Source organism: Ceratosolen solmsi, unplaced genomic scaffold (genome assembly GCF_000503995.2).
Source record: "Ceratosolen solmsi marchali unplaced genomic scaffold, CerSol_1.0 scaffold29, whole genome shotgun sequence".
NCBI classification, from domain to species: domain Eukaryota; kingdom Metazoa; phylum Arthropoda; class Insecta; order Hymenoptera; family Agaonidae; genus Ceratosolen; species Ceratosolen solmsi.
The window spans coordinates 8,869,401-8,891,867 of NW_011948417.1; the positions used below are offsets into that span (position 1 = coordinate 8,869,401).

A 22,467-nucleotide genomic window follows, 5' to 3' on the forward strand; every position below is an offset into this window, starting at 1 on the left:
TAAATTCATTTTATAAAACACTACCGGACAATCCCTTACCAAGGCTTATTCTATTCCATGTACACATAATACAATCAGTTACGAATAAAATAACGAATGACATGTATTTTCATTACAAAAATAAAATAATTAAAATTATGCCGAAATATGAATCACAGAATACAATTTTCTTCCATTTGCCAGATATATCCATATACAATTATATTTATTTGCACCTTCGAATTTGCATTCCGCTTTTATAATTATGCAGTAAAAAAAATATTCCTATAGACCATTTGTAAAAATTATTCTAGAAAAAATGATTCCATATACGTGCTAGAACAATAAGACCCTGTAACAATAACAAAGTACTATTGCGTTACAAACAATAAAGCAATGTTTATAAGATATTAAAAAGTGATTAAAAAAAGTAATATAAATATAATTGATTATAATTATTACGTGTGATTTTTTGGATTTATTATTTTTGAATAAATATATATATATATATATATATATATACGTTGAAATTTCAATTGATATTTAAATAAAAAAATAAAATTTAATAATGTATTAGGCAAAATGTTGATAAAGTTTGTAAAATTTTGTAATGCATTCGAAGATATATTAGTGAAGAATGTATAACTTGTGATAATTATTTTCGGGTAAAATAATTTATTAAAGAAAATAAATCGAACAAGATTGCCAAACTCTCCTACACGTAATATATAGAACAATTATTTTATTACCTTCCGCTGTACCTTTCCCCTAACCCTCCGACTCCACCACATACTCGTGAAACGCGACATCCCGGTAAATCTTGAATTCGCCATCATAAATTCTCATAGCGTCCTTTTCTTTCTCCCTCGCTCTTGCTCTCTTATTTTCTCATTCTCGTGGTTTGCTTTCTTGCCACAGGGAATCCACTGTACGCGATTTTTCCCCACACGCTTATACCCATTACGTTCGTCGTGGTGGTCCTCGTCGACTCGAGCAACGTCGTCCTGAGGACGTCAACGAGCCGCAATCCCTTTTCTTCTGCCTCGTGCTCTTCTGCTTCTTTTTCTTCTACTTTTTGCTTTTATAATAAAACGCGCGAAACCAGTACAGCAAAGGCAAAATCCTTGTTAGGTAAGTTCACCACATAGTAATGGAATGCTCGAGTGGCGCGGGAAACTTCGATATAATATAATAACATTATTTGTATTAGATTTATTTATTTTTATTTTTATATTATTATTATTTCTGAAAAGGCGATCGTTTAAAAATTGATCGACTATTGAAATGGCAAATTGATCGTAATTAATTATTTAGGACTTATACATTTTTATTGATTATTGTATTTCACTTACAAAATAAGTAAAATAATGAATGTAATTGAAAGTATAGCGGCTTTATGATTCAATTATTGATTTATAATGAGTTTTCAATTATTTAATTGCGAGATATATTTTGGACTATTACACTTACTTAAAAGACATTACTGATATATTTTGTGCATTATAGGATATCTGTTATTATTGAAAATATTTTATTTGCGTTTTTTTTTTATCCTTTGAGTCATTTATATATATATATATATATTTTTTATCTTTCTACGTTGCTTTATCTTTTGAGTACTATTATAAAATATATAAATAGAGTGTGAAAAACTAGCGTATCTTAATTTTGATTTTCACTATTCACGCGCACATAATTTAGCCATTTGTCTTCAAAATACAATATATAAATTCAATTTGGCAATTAGATTATTATTACTAATGATATTTAAATTTTATTGCCTAAAAGTGAATTTTAAATAATTTGAAGTTTGACAAACAATATATTACGTAAAAATTTATAAGTACTATTATAGAATGTTAAAAGAATCGAATTACTGATTATTTTTAAATATCGATTTTCATCCAATCATAAACGTCACTAAACGTTTTTATTATTAATATAACGTATTCGTTAAACTTTTTCTCGATTATTAAAAAATTACTTGTTAATAACGATATAAAAATACTAATTGAACGAGATTAAAAATATATTTTAGAAAAGCACTTATAAAATATATTGAATTGTCAAACGTGAGCCCAATGAATATAGGTGTGCACTTTCATAAGAATAATAAACGAAAAAATAGCGAAAGAAATGTTGAGAAGAAACATACTGAAGGACACATTTGATGCGTTGAGCGACGAACCAGGAGCAACGTCCCATTCCGTAAAATGTTGAATGACACGACTTGTTCTTCATTACTTCGCTAGAACGTGAGAAGGATGAAACGTTTAAACTCGGATACGTATTTTTATGGAATTTTAATATAAATAAATGATTGCTGGAAATCACTTGCAGAGAGAATGAATGAAAGAAGAAAAGTGCCCAAGAGTTTGGTTTTATTAACAGCTATAAAGCGATAATCAATATTGCAAAAAATAACCGATTATTATACATAATTCAATATCATGTTAATGAATTGATTAATGAATTGAATGATTTTTAGCTTATAACATAAAAGTATGGTACATTATTATCGTACAATAATAACGCCAATAAATATTTAGATAATGAAAATGTAATGGGTGTATTGGAGTATGAAATTCAAATTTCCTAATCGAATGCCACAAATATAACTGACTCTTTGTGAATGATTTTAAATTATATTACCAATATTCTTGTTTAAGTATTATAAATAACGCGTAGGTGGATGGTTTAATTAATTTTGATAACTCTTAGTAATAATTATAGTAAACAATATAGAAAATTATGACCTGAACTAAAGAGAAAAATTATCGAATTGAAGGGTAGAATATTATAAAGCATGAATATAAAAGAAAAAACATTTCTGATACATTGACATTGCAGTAGCGAATCCCGAATAGAAATGGAAATTACATTTATAATGCTTTTAGCAAGCACTACTCATAATACTATAAATTTGAAATAAATACATGTGCGGTATAAATGTACAAAGGGAGAGAGAGAGAGAGAGAGAGAGAGAGAGAGAGAGAGAGAGAGAGAGAGAGAGAGAGAGAAACAATGATTTTTTCATGGGATTTTACTTATCTATTATTAAAGCATAGATACAAATGTATATGTATAAGTACGTAATTTTACTAATTAAGAAAAGACACTACGAAATTTTATCATTAGATATATAAAGTTCAGAAAATATTATAATTTTGATTGGTAAAGATGTATATAAGAAATAATTATCATTTACATATTGTTTTACCGATCATTATTTTTAATTTTTCCCAACTGTAATCAATGACATTTATTTTATGTCTTTGTAGTCCAAATTAAAATGCTTGGACGTTAAATTATAATTAAGATGGTCAAGTATAATGCAAATTTGAATTTTAACAAAGGAAAATGAAATGGAATTATAAACAATATGGAACTGTATAAAAGCGAGGATAGTTCAAAATCACGACAGTAGAGTGCGGGTCGACGGCCTAATTGACACCAATTTCGTTCAATTACGACTGCTCGAGTTCTGCACGAAGTGCACTTTTTTCTTCGTCTAGTCTCTACGTCGCGCGTGTGTGCATTTTATCAATTGCAATAGTTTAGCGTCATTCTACTCTGCCTTTTGTACCTTTTATGACTATTATTCGCTTCTCTTTTAATAAAAAATTTTTTTTCATTTCATACTATGAATATTTCACTTATTAGTTGAATAAATGATAGAATAAGCATTGGTTCTAGTTCACTGAGTATAAATAACAGAAATTGTATTAAATATTTAAAAAAAAATCCATATATAATATTCTTTGGATATTAATTGGTTGAAACATTGGCGGTGTAGATGCTCCAGCACATACGAATATTTTGTTATAAAAGACAAAAATGTCGTTATTTATAATCTACAAAATGAAAATACAAACGAAAAATTTATGATGAAAAAATTATTATAAGCGCGCTCGATATATTTAAAATAATTAATTTTATTACTTGAAATTCAATTGAATTGTCAAAAAACGTTATGTAAAATATAATAAAATTTTTTTTTGACGATTTTTGACAAAATACTATTATTGACCATAGTAAATAGTATTATAATAATATTATTATATTTGCATTTTTGTTAGAATTGCATTATATTTTGTTATTAATAATTTACATTAAGCGCATAAATAATACATTACAACACGGATGTAAATCTAAATTGCGATAATTAATAACAATTTTTAAGAATTTGATGATATAGCGCAACAAGGCTAATGTATAAATTTATGTTTGAAAATGTACGTCACATGTAAATTTGAGAGATCACTCAATATGAGAGATTAAATACCCTTGTTTTAACCTTGTACTACCCTTTCAGAATATATGAAATAACTTTTACTAGTTCAAGAATGCTCGTCTATTATATACTCCTGTCGTATATTTAGAATTAATCAGAAGATTAAGAAGTGTGTTCAATGATGCTTATTAAGTAATTTATTTATATTCGAACGATTAATTTATGCCATGAAGATATTGATTTCATTAGATTTGAAACCGAATCGTGAACTAGCAGCCCTGACCGAATAAAGTAAAGTATTTAATGTCAAAGAGTTTTTGTAGTGCAATGTAAAAAGGTCATCCCCGACCATTGTCGACCGAGTCTTTAATAGACATCTTATTTAGCATAATTTGCATCAAGTATGTTACACCCTCGATTGCCTATTAAACTCATATAGCTAAATAAGAGACACGCGCAACGGATAATACAGTCAGCGGGTAATCATGACAAATTGAAAAAATTGCTAAGAACTCGTTGATTCGGGAATAAAGCGCCAATGAAAGAATAGAGAGAGAGAGAGAGAGAGAGAGAGAGAGAGAGAGTGTCTAGATAGATGCGCATTTGACAAGTTGGTCGCATTGGTGAAATGTCCCCGTTATGCATACATAATATTAGTATTCTGTGAAAGGAAAATCGAGGATAAAATTGAAGATTACGAAGGCGATGTGTTATACGATGGTAATCGCCTAAGTTGGCAGTCCCGACGAGACTATTGAAATGGTATCCGTGTTTGTCGCGTGATATCGCAAAGAATAACCGCAGTCGTATTATACTATTAATTTATTATACTCGGAAAATTATTCACAGCAGTTCAAATGTAAAATGTTAAATGTAAAAGTGTTGTGTTACAGCGTACTAATGATCAATACATATCGACTAACATGTTATGGCACACACATTCCAACTCGTCGTAGATCCATGTTTGAAAATTGCCTTTAGTACGAGTACACTAGTCCCCGATAGTGAGAAAGTAATTTTTTTTACCCTATTCGTTTTCTATCGATTTGTCATCATAAAAAAAGCAATGGTATCTCGTTGAGAAACATGACGGATAGCGGTTAATTTGTACCTAACAGTATATCGATATAATATTTGGCATTGTTATGCGAGGAATATGATTATCTAGTTTTTAATTGACTTCACACAATGTGCACGATCGACTAATGTTAAAAATCTAGATTCAAAATGAGAATACCAAATCATGGTTAACTTAACAAAATTCAAGTAAACGTAATGTAATCGTACATAAGTGCGTTAGGTGTTTAAAAAAAAAAAAAAATTACATACAAGAGACTAAGTAAACAAATTAAGAAGTACTACTATTCTTTTATCAACAGAGAGAGAGAGAGAGAGAGAGAGAGAGAGAGAGAGAGAGAGAGAGAGTGTGTGTGTGTGTGAGAGAGGGGGTGAGCAGACGGATGAACATAAAAGGAAATTTATGATTCTATGTTGGGTATCGCTGGTTACACTCGTTGTCTACTCCAAAAACAAAGAGATACAAAGTCACCGGTAATGGAAAAGTCCACTCGTCCCATGTTTCTCTGGGTATCTGGGACTAGCCTCTTTGGCGAATCCGCAAAGAGAAAAGTGCGCCACTGAGCATTAACGATTATTTCCTCTCCTCGGGGACCCTCGAGGTTAATATGCCCTGTAAAATAGCTCTAATTGCAATGCGAGAACTCTGGTGCGCGTCCGGCTTGGTGTAGTAAGTGGGATGCGCTCAATTATGGCGACACTTCCGGCAGCAAGTCGATTTGTTTACCTCGGTCAACTCTCTCGCTTTCTCAATCGCAGTGGACAAGCTTCGCTCATCAACCCTATGCTACGCTCGTCTTCGAGTTTTTACCGACTAAATGCTTACGGCGGAATTTCGCCGGAGAAAACAAGTATATTACTCGCTCTATTTACAAATATTTGAACATTTCTTACACAGAGTGTACACTCATTGTTCTCGATGTTGTGCGCTATTGACATCCATGAATTTGCGTTACTTGCCAACATACGACGTTACCTGGAAATTTAGCCGCAATTTATATGTCAAATGTACTTTTGGCTGCTGAGGAAATTATGTCTATTCGATATCTATTTTATTGCTCTGTAAAATAATGAGACGAGATGACGATTAATTTAAATGAATAATTTACTAGGTTATTAGTACAGCATTTAAAGATCCTTATTGTTTGTACTTTTTTTTTTTACGTTAATGTAATTATTTTATACCTGGTAGTGAGAGTTCTTTTTGATAAAAGTTTCTCCTTTTTTTGCATGTTTTTCTAATTTTTCAAACTCCACAATGATCGAACTAGTAATTGCAGTTAGATGAATAAAAATTTTTCAAAAATTTTGAATTTAATTCGCATGGATTCATAGAAAACAATTAATGAAAATAAAAACACAACATTATAATAGTAGTAAATTAAAAAAAAAAAAAAAAAAAAAAAAAAAAAAAAGAGCTATGAATTTGAAATGTTTGTACATTTATTTTATTTAGCCTTAAAATTTATGTTGCAATAAATTTTAAATACCGACACGTTCGTAAATTGATGGCTCGAAATGTCTTAAATGTGGAGAAATTTATTGGCCAGATATATTGTCGATAATATCATGACTTGATAATTATTGACACATGTTGACACGAGACGTAGAAATCGATAAATTAAATTTTCATTTAAATTTAGCTCCATTTCAATTGTGAAAGAGTATGCTGTGCCATCATCTTTGTATAATTTCTTTCATTCATTGGCAAATAACCTCTCTTCCCAATCTCTTATGTTTAAGAAATTTCTGTAACAACATAATTAACAAGTACATGAAATTGCATGGGATTTGCTTTACGATAAGCTACGTTAAATGCGCGACGAATTTCGATACTTTTACCACTCCCCACTATGTCCAACAACACGGCCTCTGAAATTACGAAGAAGCGATTGGACGAGGATGGGCGGGGCTTTATATCACAACCAGTTAATCTAAATGACACTTTCGACATCGACTCTTTGACGTAATGATAATTTCTGAATTAGTATAAAGTGCAGGGTGCACCGAGCGAAGAAAACCAATAATAATGTAATGAAGCGAAGACGTGGAAACAATTGAAGCCTGATCGTGAGCACCCCAGACAAAATACTATACATCGGTAATCAGCTGGAGAATGAAGCCCGAGGAATGACGGTCGGGCAATACTAAACCATCTGCGAACTCTCGCTTTCTTTTTTCCGGCCTCGCGGGGCACGAGTCAGGCTCTTAAATTATCCAACGATCCGTCCTCCCGATCCCCTCGCTTCTGACCCCTAGAACTTTGACATAAAGTGAGAGATTAGTAAAACGAGCGCGAAGCGAAAAAGAGATACGAATCGAAGGAGAGGAGAGAGGTATTATAGAATATCCGCCGTTGTTGCTTTCTTTCCCGAAATTATCTTCAATTACCTACGTGGTTGCGCCCCATTAATTAACAAATTTCAGCTCGATTAACGACTTTTAATCGTAATATACGCGTTCCGTTAAACGTACGTGAATTTAAAAGTGCCAGAGATAATGAAAATAAAACAAAAAAAGTTAATAACCTCAAATGAAAATTAACGTCATAATAATATTAGTAATTTGTTTAATTCAACCATTTACTTATTCTTATCGATATTCACTTTTTATGAAAAACCTACTGTTCAGTATGTATTGGAAACTAGATTCTAATAATTTTACTGATATCCTTAAAATTCAATGTGTAATACATTAAATACCCAGTTTTGTAACATACAGCTTTTTTTTTAAATAACAGTTATTCAGAAATAATCGACTGACTATTGTCTTTTTAATTTGCAAAAAAAAAAAAAAAAAAAAAAAAAAAAAATTAATATAATTATCATAAATGTTCTGCGTACATCTTTCGAACGACAATTATATTCTTAAAAAATAAAACTTTCTTTTTTTTTCGCCTGTTTTTTCATTTTTTTTCCCCCTTTTTTAACATTTTGAAACAAAAAAAATTAAGCGATTAATGAATTTTGCATCTTTCTTCGAGATAAAATATATTGTATTTTGAAGAATAGTTAAAAAAATAAAAAAATTACATATATATATATATATATGAATATTAATGTTTATTTAAATACATTTTTGATAATTTTCAAAGTAATTTGCAATAATAAAAGAAATGTAAAAAGACAGTTGTTTATTAGCATTAAAAATATTACAGCGTATTTTAAAATAAAGAAATTGTCAAAAAGTACGACATTAACGTAAGAGCACGATAAATAATAATACTTTGATCGATTTTACTTTTAGTAAGATTTCAATAAGATATTGTAAAAATTATAAAAATAAAAACAAAGTATCAAGTTATTCATATTTTCAATTTTTATAACCCTAGTCGGATTAGTACAACCAGATTATATTTTTCATTCATCATCATAATAAATACAATAATATATGAAACTATCGATACTGTTTTATGACTTTATTATAGCACTTATTTGTGACTGCTGACATTATACAAGGTTACACGTAAATTTATTTAATACTATTATTTAATACTATATTATTGTTTGATTTTACAATAATACATATATATGAGCATAAGTATAATTCATCGTGTGCTTTGCCAATGATATTTGTTTTTTAGCGTTTTATAGACACAGCATAAGTATTCATTATTTTACTTGTCAGAAATTGTGCTGTCAAGAATTCTTAGAAAGTTTAATGAAAATTTGAAATTTATAAATTTTTCTGTATAAATTTTTATAAATGTGTCGGTGATAAAATTTAATTGCATTTCTTTATATTAGTAGAGGTGAGCTATAGACATTAAAACATTAGCCAATTATCAGCATTATGTAAGTCTAATTTATTTCACTATTATTAGTAGCTTCACATGCATCATAATAAGTTGTTTGTATTTATAAGATGGTTGGAAGCAAGTATATTAAACAGAAAAAAAATAAAACGTTTTTATTCTTTCAAGTATTTATATTTTTTGTTGTTGTATTGATTATAGAATTTAATTATAATGTTTCGATTACATTGTTAATATAAAAATTTTGCAATTTCTTCAGTCTAGTCCACTTAATTTTATGTGCGAAAGAAATACGTTTTCGTTACTTTTATAGTTTATTAATATAATTAGAAGTTCGATATGAATGAATTACGAATTAGTACTTATTACTTAAATTCGCTATGATTTCAATTTAAATTGGACATTCTAATTTATTGCATTAACACTAATGTTTTGATAATATATTGATAAATCAATAATAATGATAGTGATATTATTAATTTTACTTATAGCATAGCACATAATGCGATAGATGAGGAATAATATTTTTCTATCTATGAAAATTATTGTTATACGGCATTACCGTAATGCTGTACGGTATTTAGTAAGAGTGACATTGTAGTACACTTGCATCCCATAGAATATGATCGATGCATGAATAACATTTTTATATTACAGGATGACTCATTAAATTTCAAAGATATAAATCTTATCGTGTTTTCTAAAATAAATTTTATAGTAAAGTATACTTTTATTACAAAATTGCTCTATATTGCACAATAACAAATTTTTTTGTTTTGTCTAGATAACGCATACAAATCTTAAATAAAAAAAAAACAGAAAATTTATATTTGCATCTAATAATGAATGCTATAAACGAGTGAAACTATAAACAAGAATGCAATAAACAGTGTCTTTCCTAGATGCCTAATTTTTTTTTTTATAAAATTGGTTCTAATTGAATGGAAATAAATGAAAGTTGCGTACAGTAGTAAGATCGACCAAATACTAAGGAAATCCCAAAGAGTCCTATACTCTCTTGTTTTATAAAGAATCTATTATCCTGTATGTGCTCCCTTCAACAGGGCACACATGCGATATTACACTCTTTTTCATATTTACGTGTATGCGTGCCCGCGCGTATTTATATACGTATGTATGTATATATATATATATATATATATAAATCACGGATATTGTATGCGGCAAAGTTATAAGTAAATAAAGTCGAGCGTAATGAAAGGATTGGTTAAGCTGAGGTACGAGCGATGGCAGGGGGAGTTGCAATACTACGAGCAATATTAATACCCTAAGTGGACGATAACCGAATTTAATTGGAAGTATTGTGAAAAAGGAGCGATCGGCCAACGTGACTCAAGATTGGCAACAATGCGATTAATATCAATGGTCAGTCGCAACAGCTAAATACGAAGTCAAGAATAGGCAGGCGCAGCTGTAGCAGAGAGCGAGCGCGTGTGCCTCCGGCTTTGTCCGTCATCCCGGGCGTGGGTCGGGGGCGCGCGCGCGCGCGCGCAACGCCTGTGGTGGGGGTTGGCAGATGTTTGGTCCAGGGAGTCGGTCGAGCGCGCACGAGGAGCAGCGCCGAGGGCAGCAGCAGCAGCGGTAGCAGCGGCAACAGTCCCCCATGGGGTGTCGAAGCGTCGACTCACCCTCGGCGGCAGCTGCTCTCACTCGGGCTCGCGCCGTTTGCCCTTTCCCGTTTCTCGTCCTCGGCCCGGTTCCTTCTTCCGGCTTGTGCGCGTGCGCCGCTTCAGTGTCACCAGTGCGCGCTCCCCACGACGACTCGGGGCATTGTAGGTGCCGGCCTCGGTGAAGCTCCGAGTCGATTCGATTGTGATGAGAATTGATGAGAACGAGCGTGAGAAGGAGACGCCAAGGTACCGATCGACGGCCGAGGAGGTGCAGTGTTTACTTTTACTTTTGCTTCCCGGAAGTCTCGCTGCATCGCCTTCACTCCTTTCCCCCGAAAGGCTTAGTTGTTTTTGAAATGTCTCCGTTTCCGTCCTATCGCATCACCTTCCCCACGTTTTCCTCGATCCACCCAATCGCTCTTCGCTCAATCCATATATTCTTCTCTTATGCTCTTGCATTGCGAGAAAAAACTTTTTGCACGGTTATCGAGCCGTTTTGTTCAAAGTCCGTTTCGAGTTTCGTCCGGAGTTTCGTCGATTATGCAAATTCCACACATGCATATTGAACAAATTGTACTCTACAGGCCAGTGAAATTTTAATAAAATTTTAATTTTTCTAATCAACCGTTCGCCCAAATTAACGGGCGGTAATTTTACATTACCAATTTCAACGAATAATTATTTTATTTTTAACACAACTTATTGATAGAATTCACAAAACAACATTCGGGAGGCATTTTTTACTTTAATACTTTAATCAGTTTATGACTAATTAGCTCTTGACAAATAAGTTATGCAAAGATAATCGTAACGAATGATTAATGATTTCATTACTAGAAACGTATTACAATATAATATTACTCATCCGCGGTATCGATACTCGATAGAGATATCTCACTACTTATCAGCTTATCGCCTAGCCATATCGTTAAAATAAATAATTAGATAAAAGTTTCCTTAAAAAGTAAGAACGTCAATTGACGTTGGGACGAGGAGTGAAGGAAGGAGTGGTGCTGGTGCGTGGAGGGAGGTAGAGCGCGGGAAGATACAGTGTGACAGGGGGAGCCCGTTAAAGAGGGAAAGCCTGGACTCACCAACTTCGTTGTAATTATAATATGTTTCGTATAAAGATTCATACATTATATATTAATAATACACTCGTATAATACATTTATTATTTCTAAGACAGTCAATTAAAATGACAAATATCCATTGTTTACAGTTACGTGAAAGTTATTATTTACTCGTCGTTAATATTGTATGTCTTTTATTAACGAGATGTATAATTGACGGAGACGCATCCACATAATATCCATCCAGCCAGCGGGTGTGTCGTTTATGTTTATATTCCGAATAATAAGCTTAAAATAGGATGACAAACGTTTTTTTTTTTTTTAAAACACCGTAGTTCTTGGAAGATAATGGATTCCTCTTAAATTTTTTTTTTTTTTTTATTATTATTTTTGATTTTTTAATAGTAATAACTAATCTTCGAACAAGGTTAGTCTACTCCGGGTCGCGATGTGATTATTTCACCATTTCTACCATAGGAATGTGATATGCGATTTATCTATGCGGACAATTCGGAAAATCATAGCGCCATTGGAACTCTGAAAACATTCTTTAAAGTCAGCTGACAGGAGAAAAAACATCGCCCCATGTAACAAAGCCATTGGAGCCCAACCCCCGTCCACTTTGACAGAGCAGAGAAACAAAAGCAAAAAATACTTTAACGGAAGAAATAGTACATTAGAATGTCGCGATTTCCTAGTTACTAGGTCTGATGATGACCCTGAAGAAGGGTGGGGGCGCTTCCTCTTCTAGCTCGCGTGACGACCCAATCAGCTAACCGATGGCGAAGACGACAACGCCGGTGGTGGTGCGGCGGCGGCGTCGTAAATCGTCGCGCCTAGAAGATTCATTAGTATATGGGGTGGGGTAAGGGGAACTGTGGCGACGGCGGAAGGGACCGAGAGGGAGATGGGGGGGGGGGAGAAGAAGCATGAAAAATACGCACTCGATATTCTTTTACCGAGGACTGACTAGAACAGCAATACTGACAGCTTCAACGACTATGGGATAGGCCGCGCGTGGTCAGTATTGAAGGAAGAACGAAGAGTGAATTGGGCGGAATGATGACGGGCGTAAAGGTTGTTAACAGTGTCGCTTGGGGTCTCGTTGTTCACTGTAAAGAACAAGTACGTTCGCATCTCCTGTCCTTTATTCCTTTCCATTTGCGACGCTCCGGGGAATGTCTCCGCCGTCGGACGCATCAATGAAGCATATAAATGACCGCGAAGCGGGCGTGATAATTTTTATCTGGCAGGGAATGGAATGTGAGGACTCGGCTACAAAAGTCTGTTACCGCACACGTGTTTTCCAAATGTGACTACCTGAGCTCGAATGGTCTCTCTGCCTGGCGCAATACTTACGGCTGATCGCTAAGGTGGCAAGGACCAACCAGGCGACCACACCCTTGGAGGTCCCTACAATAAAGGCATAAAAATATGGCCAAGCCCCCGTCTAAAAAGTCAAGCTATAGATAAAAGGGATCGTCCCCATCACGATAGATACTAACAAATCCAGAGATACAGTATGATTTTTCTTTCGTTTCTTTCGAAATTTAATAACACACCGATGCTTGAAACAAATTAACTTTTGCTAGGAATCGAAAACCAATGTCCTACGTTTCATGCACTTGGATATTTCATTTCCAAAGATTGTTTGATTTATAACTATCACGATTCAAATTTTTAAATTCTTTTTATTTTTACAATATTAGCAGGAATTACAAAGAAATATACACAAAAGAAAACAAAATTTTTAAGCGAAAAAAAAAAATTGAATCTGAATAATTTCATCATCACCAAATTCTACATTATAATTCTAATAAAAATAACGCGCAAAACTAAATAATTATCAAACTAAAATACATATTATATATAACTACATTAACGTCAATGATAAATTTATGTGAGTAATTTGAGACTATTATTTAACGAATTAGAACAGGAATGAATGAATGTTTAACGAAAATTAACTTCTCTCTATTAATATAGTTTCAATTGATTTCTAATAAACTCCTATTATTTTGATACAAAACTAAAATACAATAGAAGCTTTGCAATGTATTTATTAATTGTAAATACGATTTTGAAAATGAATTAGATTTAATAAAAACAACTTTCATTATGACTAATTTTGAATTTTTTCTATTCTAATAAGGCCAATAATATCAAAAGATACCATAAAAATTGCTAAAAAATAATGTATTGAAAAATGTGATAATCTATTTTCTTCATACATAAATATTTATATGCGATTAAATTCGTATGCGTAAGTAGAGATTAAAAATAATATGTAAATTGTAAAACTCGTTTTTATATCAAATGATTTGATTTATTTACTTTCCTAATGCGATTTTGAATCTAATTTTATTTTAAGAATTTCAAGAAAAATTTTTAATATAATATAATCGTAATTTAATAAATATAATCGTAATTTAATTTAACTTTACATGAAACATAATTAAAAATTGCATTAAATTATCTTACTAATAAATAGGCTGAGTATTTATTTTTAATGTAAATTTGAAGGAGAACATTTTTAACAATATTTCAGAATTTTAATTTTAATTAATTTTGTATATATATATAAGAAGAAAAGGGACTTGTCGAAAATTGTGAATCTAATATTTGTTATCATCAAAATAATAAACAGAAACGACAGCTTAAAATCAGTTCTTTTACGGTATTTTAAAAATTACATTCGTTAAACGAATACCTGTATACATTTGAAACTTTATGATCCATAAATTATTTTCAGCAAACATTTTAAGTTTTATTTTCCTACGTATACTATTGAGACTTGTCAAGTTTACAAATCTAAATACGCTTTTTATTCAATCTGCTAGAAAAAATAATTAAAAACGAAATATATAAAGATGTAATCATTATTTTAGTTACGAAAATTACATCTGAGAGATATAAAGAAATTCTCGTTTGAAACCATAAAATATTAAAATAGTATAAACAAGTCCTTGGCTATTGAGACATCAAAAGTATCTCGAATAATGAATGGGCTTATCGATATGCCGTAGTATTTTTCTGTTAGGCGTCTTCCATGTGTGATTCCAGAAGCTCTTGAGGAAAATGGCTCAAGAGGAAAAAGGCCGTTTCTCCGCTTGTGAAATGTAATTATAATAGTCGGCAAAGGTCGCCTGCATTAGTTACGGTTTGGCTGGAAGATTCATCGTATTCGATGTTGCACAGAGGTTGCGTCGCAACTTATTTGTCCTTATTTTGTCTCTTTAATAATTAATGATTGCTTTAATGTTTTGCGTGACATAGCTTTAGATTTTTGGAACCTTTCGTGGTGAAACTTAATGATGCCCGCAGGAGCAAACATTATTTGTGTTGCATAATCTAAGAATTCTCAGAATTATCAATTTCCTGGACTTGTACACTTTCCCGTGTAAGAAACACGGGACAAAAACCCGATTTTACATGAGTTTCCTAGATAATATTGTCGACAAGAGTTTATTAAGTCTTGTAATAACCTTCTCTTTTAGGTAGGAGGAGCGCTGCGTAGGAAGAAATTGAGGGGGATAAAAATTTATTAAATATTACAAAAATTAAGTAAATATAAATTTATTAATAGCTTACTCATTGAGTTAAAAATACAAAATTTTAACTAAATGATACGCAAAAATTTTTGTCAACATTTACACACACGCACACGCGCACGCATACTAAATAGCAAATAAATTTTTTTTTTTATAAATTTGATGCTTTATGTAATTTTCCATCAATGATTAAATAAATTTTGTTTTACTTAGCGCTATTAAAAATTATTCAAAATTATTTACATACTTTACTAATAATGTAATAAAGTAATAAATCACAATATAGGTGCCGATATAAATATATTTATTCACATTCAAAGCTATTTGGAAATTATAATATTGTTATAAATATTTGAAAGATTAAAAAGCTATCGATTTCTTTTTACAAAAATATCATTCACAAATTATATATATATATATTACACTAATACTACATTAATTTATAATATGACTTTGACAGTGTTTTTATAAGAAATCTGGCTTAATACTTAATTCAGAGGCATATTTAATTAGAAATATTTAATTTATAAATATAAGTTGACATCGAAAATTATTTCATTAATTTTTTTCCATTCGAGACATTTTGCTTTCTTATAAGTCAGTAATTTTCTCCACGTTGGTGACTAGATGAAGATATCTAATGTCTTCTTTTAATTATAGTAAACAGTTGCCCGCTTTAAACGTTTGAAATTCAAATCATACTTGTCATTCGTTTAAAATAGTGAAACTCAAAACAGTATTAGAATTCTTGGTTCAGGTTTAATCGAAATTGAATGATATAATAAATTTACTGGAATACATCTTTACATATTTCAAAGCTTTCTTTCATTAACTTTTTATTATAAAATCTAAACTTGATTTATAAAGTATATAAATGATATGGTTGTTTGATAATTAGCTACACGAGTTAAGTAAGCCGTTAAAAAAAGTAGATGAAGATTGATCACGGTAAAACATTATTATATTTAAAAATTACATAATAATTTGATTTTTATCGTTAAATTGGAAATAAGACATATATAGTTCACCATTAAAAGTATTTTACATTTCTATGCTTATTTTGAAATGTTTATTATATGAAACTAAAGCTTATTTTATAAGTTGCGGTATTAGTTTTGCTTTTTCTCTATAATTACGTTTCACAAATTAATGCAACGTACTAGTTTCTTTTAAAAGATGACTAATTTAACCAATCATTTTGAAATGTTTGACCTACTAATAATATGAATAGAAAGTTGCTACTAGGTCTACATAATATACTGACAAATGCATCTTTTTGATAAAAATTCATAATTTTGTAATGACTATACATGTATTTCAATGCGATCAAACGGACTCAATGTTTTATGACATAGATTTCAAATAATATTACACTAAAATCAGAATTACTTTGCTATAACTTGTTTTTCTTGTATTAAAAGTACATCTTGTACAAAAAACAAACGGTTCTAATCATTTAACAAACTGATATAAAATTACAATGAAAATTTTATTTCCATTATTTACGTTTTATTAAATTAAAAAGAATACGTCTTAAAAAACCACAATTTACCATAATTTCAAATGAACTTATAATATTTTCCGATATTTTATTATATGATTTAAAAGGCAAAATTAAAATATGTACAAAACCAAACATGCGTGTATTTACATATATATTTAATAAAAAAATACACTTAATTGTGGAGACTATTAATTATATACTAAAAACAAATTTTTATTTTTAATGAAAAACAAATTTTATTTTTACTATATTATGAAATAAGTATGAAAGTATTCTAAGAAATTAAAAAGAAATATATTTACAAATTTTTTATCACTGTTTCTTAAAATAAATTAAATTATGTTTCAAACGATAGTTCTATTATCTTAATATTGAAGTAATTTTTATCTGGAATATACTAACCAATTGAATTTTGATTAGAAAAATAGTATTACTATTATGTTAATATATACAAATTATATTTATTCTAAATTGATTTAATGTACTTGCATTCGAACAATGAGAACGGTTTAGAACATTTTTTCAAAAAAGTATGTTTCCATTTTTATTTTATACTGTCATATTAAAATATTTTAGCTTTTTCTTTAACAAAATTATCAATTACTAGTATATATATATATATATATATATAATGGCATAATAATCACTTATGTTTTATTTATCTTTAATTAAAATTCCTTACATTATTTCTTCATTTAAAATTCCTGCATTCAGATACAAATATTACGTCTATAACATTTTCATATTTTTATTTTTTATAAATAATAATGTTATTGTTGAAGGGTATGAAAGGCAAATTAATATTTATTAATATATGTATACTTTACTTTTATATTCGCAGTATGATTAAACAAACTTATTTTACTTATATATTTCGTGTAATGCAGGTTTACACTATTGCAAATAGATTAGCTTGTTATAAATTTATATTATATATTTTATACTTTAAAATATAAGAAAATAACAACACATCGCACAAATAATAATATATTATTATTTGTAATTGACATTGATTTAACAAAAAATTACAAAACATGACTGAAAATTATATTAAAGAATATTAATAAACGTAATAATGACAGAATGAATTTATTATATCTTCGTATAAAATAATAAAAAGTAGCTTTAAATTTGTAATGGAAATTTCGATTGTGAAATAATATTTACAAAATGTATTATTTGTTGTAAGATCGAAACATCGAATTAATTTAATTGAATTTCTTAATAAGAGCGTAAGCTTCCTTTGGACATTTAGAATACTGTAAATTATGTAAAAGAAAGATTATTCACATCACTTTAACACGTTGATATTATATTATTAGGATAGAAAACATTTCTATTATTTTTGCCCATATGACTTACACATTAGTTTAATAATTTAAATTTTATTATAGCTTGTTATTACTTTACCATCACTTCTTCGTAAAATTCATTAATCAATCTGAAAATCATAGTATTTCATACCGTGACACTTTAATTATATACTAATTAATATTCATACGTTATTAGAAATTATCCTTTAACAGGTAACAGATTAAATTAAATATCTCTTTTAAATTAAAATTTTAGCATGAAATTTTGACTTTTTTTTATTAAAAATATTATATTACAAATTAATTACAGAAATGGTTGCTCTCTTTAGTAACAATAATCATATATTTCGATTGATTTATTTAATCAAAACGAGTATAATTTTTTTTTGGCTAAAAATAATAATCAAATAAATATACATTTATCGATAATATGTAAAAAGAACATATTTATAAATATTTATTATTTGTGTATGGTTTCTGACTATAAAACATTATGTATGTTTTAATGGTGTTTTGTTATGAACAAAGTGAATTACGTTTACATGATTACGAGAGACCTAATGTATCATCGTCCATTACTAGTACAAGCATGATTATTCTGCAAATAATAAATTTAATAGTATAGGCAAAGATCATTTAAAGATACAACTAAATTGAAAATAATATATATTGAACGAAAAGCCACTTAATAAATATATTATCACGTGATAATTATTAGCAGAACTAAACAGACAATTGCAATAGTGTTCTAAGGAAGGATGCAAGAGAATAATTATTTTGCCATTTTGAAAATTACTGGCATATGACTATGAAGGACGCTTATGTCTTCGTCGACGATTTTACCTCGACCAACGTAGAGTGAGCTGATATATATTTTACTAACCTGTTTCTTTTTCTCTCTCTCTCTTATTATATTAAATACGAGTGAGGCCATATATTTGAAGAAAATACAGTGACATAAAGAAAATAAATATGAGATGGAGAAGACAAAATTAATAAGACACAGTCTTTGGTGTGTTATTTTTTGTTATATAGATTTTTTTATTTCTGTATATGTGTGGTATTTTTTCTACCTGAAAATAGTTTTGTTGACGCAAATCATAATAAAAGTTATTTTATTAGAGAGTTAATATTATTCTTAATCGATATTTTGCTTATAAATTAGATGTCGTTTAAATTTTTGATAGTTATTACGCAGTATATAAAATTATTTAAAAAAAACTTTTTTAAGACTTATTAATTACAAATTTTGTCTGTTAATGGCTCAGTTTTACAATTTTCATTATATATTTCTCAATTACTTATTAATTATTAAAACAAGTTATTTGAAAAATTCTATTTAAATAGGTTATTAGACATATGTTATAAGAATTTATTCTTCGAAATTGAATTTTATAATGTAAACATATTAATAATATTATACTTTTGTTCCTTTTTTTTTATAAATATCATTTATTATTTGTTAAATAAAATAGATAAATGTGGATATTATATAAATTTAATAAATATTTCAGTAATAATCATATAAATATTTTAATAATGATTCGTAAAATACTTTTAAAAAACATTTAGATTAAATAAGCAATAGTGCATAAAATTCAGCTATCAATAATCATTTCTCTCTAAAAAATTTTTTCACAATCATATGTATTGCCTATTGATTTTCACTCCTTTTATTGGTATGTATTTAAGATTTACTACAAAATAAATATGAGCCTTGCGTATTGTAGAGTTTCTTATAGTTGAAATTTAATAATTCGAATTTGTTGAAACAAAACAATTTGACATAGGCGCGTAGCATTCACAGTTTCAATGATATTCAAAGGTCGATTGCTTATTTATGGTTCTTGCCTGCAGATACTTCGATCGTGACTTCGATATGGAAAATATTTATCGTAAGGGAATACCGACCAGAAAAACGTTATAAACTGTCCTTAAAAATTTAGTGTTAAATCTATATTTTTTACAATTTTTTACTTTTGTATATGAATGAACATAAAGTTTATTAATACCTCTTTAAATAATATAATAAAACAGCGATTTTGTGAACTTATGAGGACAATAGGATTATGTTTTTGATAAATGTGAACAGAACAAAATTATTATAGAAAAAAATATTATCTTCAATAACATATAATTAATAAATAAACAAATAATGAACATTTGTAAATGAAATTTATAATTTTTTTTTTATTACTGTTCTCATTTCTTAAATATCTTCTATGTGATTTAATATTACGTACTATGTTATGATTATTATCTTTATTTTCAATATTTTTGATTCAATGTTTATTTTTATAGTTTCTTATTAAATGCTACACCGTGTTACAAATATATTTTAATTTTAAATGTATATTACAGTTTTATATTTATTTCTTATACTGATTTTATATGAAAATTGTATATTAGCCTTCAAAAAATACATTTTTGTATATGAGCAATGTCATCTATATATGTAATGAATTTGTAATGTTTTATCGTGTTTTATTTGTCGAATTGTACTAAGGAATTAATGTTCGAGTCAGACAAACAACTTGTATGTAATGGAATACTGGACATCGACTATATACTATTTTAACTTCAATAATTACATTAGTCACCTCAGCTTATGTAAAAATACCAACAAGTCTATGTACGGTTTGTCGGTTTCATGGATATTTAATATCCATATCCAATACTACTTGGACTAGTATAGCTGATATCTGATTTGTATATTCTGAATGTGATTTAATCATAATAATATTAGAAACTTGTGTAAGTATTGTACTGTGATCTATTATTATCTGTCTTTATAATTTCAGTTTTGTTACGAATCCGGGAAAACAGCAAAACTCAAGAAAAACAGTAAATTTATGGGAATACAGATTATTATTGATTTTCATTAAAGGTAAACTTGTAAACTACCACCAGTATAACTACCATTGATATTTCGTTGCTACCACCCTCATAGAAGCCAATAAGTGTAGTGTGTACCGATGAGTCATTTAGTTGTGCCGTTCAAAGTTTGTGAATTCGATGTCTCAAACCGACTAACTGCAAGACCACTCACCTTTTCGTAGATGCAAAAAAAAAATAAACCGCGCGTACTAAATTGCATATATTTAAATTCAGCCATTACACAAATATTTGAAAAAATTCTTCGATGACATTTTAAATGGAAAATATTTAAAAAGCGTCTCAGCAAATCAGGCATATTTTTAATCTTATTTAGATAATATTAGATAGAGTATTAAGTATGAACGGAAATTTTATTCGGTGTTAGAATATAAGTAATGCTTATTTTTACGGGAGCCAACATTTTTTATTTCCTTTTTGTTATTCATATTTTAGAGATTTGTTTCGGTAACATCTTTAATTATGTCACTTACAATTATTCATAATATATATTTATAAACTTATACGATTTTTTTTTCAAAACAGATAAAAAAATTCTACTTTAATTATTGTATACATAATAAAGACATTACGATGTCATATAATGAGTACACAATCAGTCAATTTTTAACGGTCTTTCAATATGAAATAATATAACAAAGAGTAGCTTTCTCTTCGAGAAAGTCCGACAGTTTAAATAACAATAAAGAGCATGTAAGATTAATAAACAGTTATTTTCAATTCAATAATATGAAATTATGAAGTACAATGGTAATATACTGGTATTAATAAATATAATTACTCTAAAATACAAATAAAAAAATTTATACTTCAAGTATACGAACACTTTAACGTACAGAATTTTAGAGATTGCTATCTTATACATTCAGTGCCTCACCGCTTCAGGAGCCGTACTGACGTACATACCTACAACGAGATTTTTAAACCTAATTTACAGACTCTTAAATCTGTTCATTAGGTCAAATAGCGTCAGTATAAAAGCCTGAGAGTATACAATGACAGTTACAACGGATTATGTAGCACATTTTAAAAATTAATTTGAAAAATATAAACAGTTTTTTATATTCAATTTAATCGATACCGCTTTATATTTTTAAGAAACGGTTAATTAAGATTGAATGCATACATACATATATACATATATATATATATATATATATATATATATATATATATATATATAGACGAAAGGCGAATTTTTATACTTAGAATAAATTTAATTTTTTAAGATATAACATTAACAATTTACATGATATTAATAAAGAATTAATATAATAAAATTTATAAAGAAATATTAAAATTCTCGTTTATTTACATATTTTAAAATATAGAACATTATTTCTATCCAATAATTAATTGTAATCATTTTATTATTTTCATATAAAAACGATACATTATTTAAAAAGCTTATACAGTCAGATATAATTATTGTATCTATATAAAAAAATACAATAAG

The 22,467-nt window shown here is 28.9% G+C and overlaps 1 protein-coding gene across 3 annotated transcripts in view; it reads left to right on the forward strand.

The window, feature by feature from the left end:
- Window positions 1-22,467, forward strand: part of DAAM (disheveled-associated activator of morphogenesis-like protein) — a 144,251-nt gene that overhangs the window by 18,546 nt on the left and 103,238 nt on the right. The window contains exon 1 of one of the 3 annotated variants that reach the window (XM_011496505.1): window positions 10,923-10,943. The exons of the other annotated variants lie outside the window; for them this stretch is intronic. The gene's annotated coding sequence lies outside the window, so the exon portion shown is untranslated. Of the gene's footprint in view, window positions 1-10,922; window positions 10,944-22,467 lie in introns of those variants that run through there. 3 annotated transcript variants of the gene reach the window in all.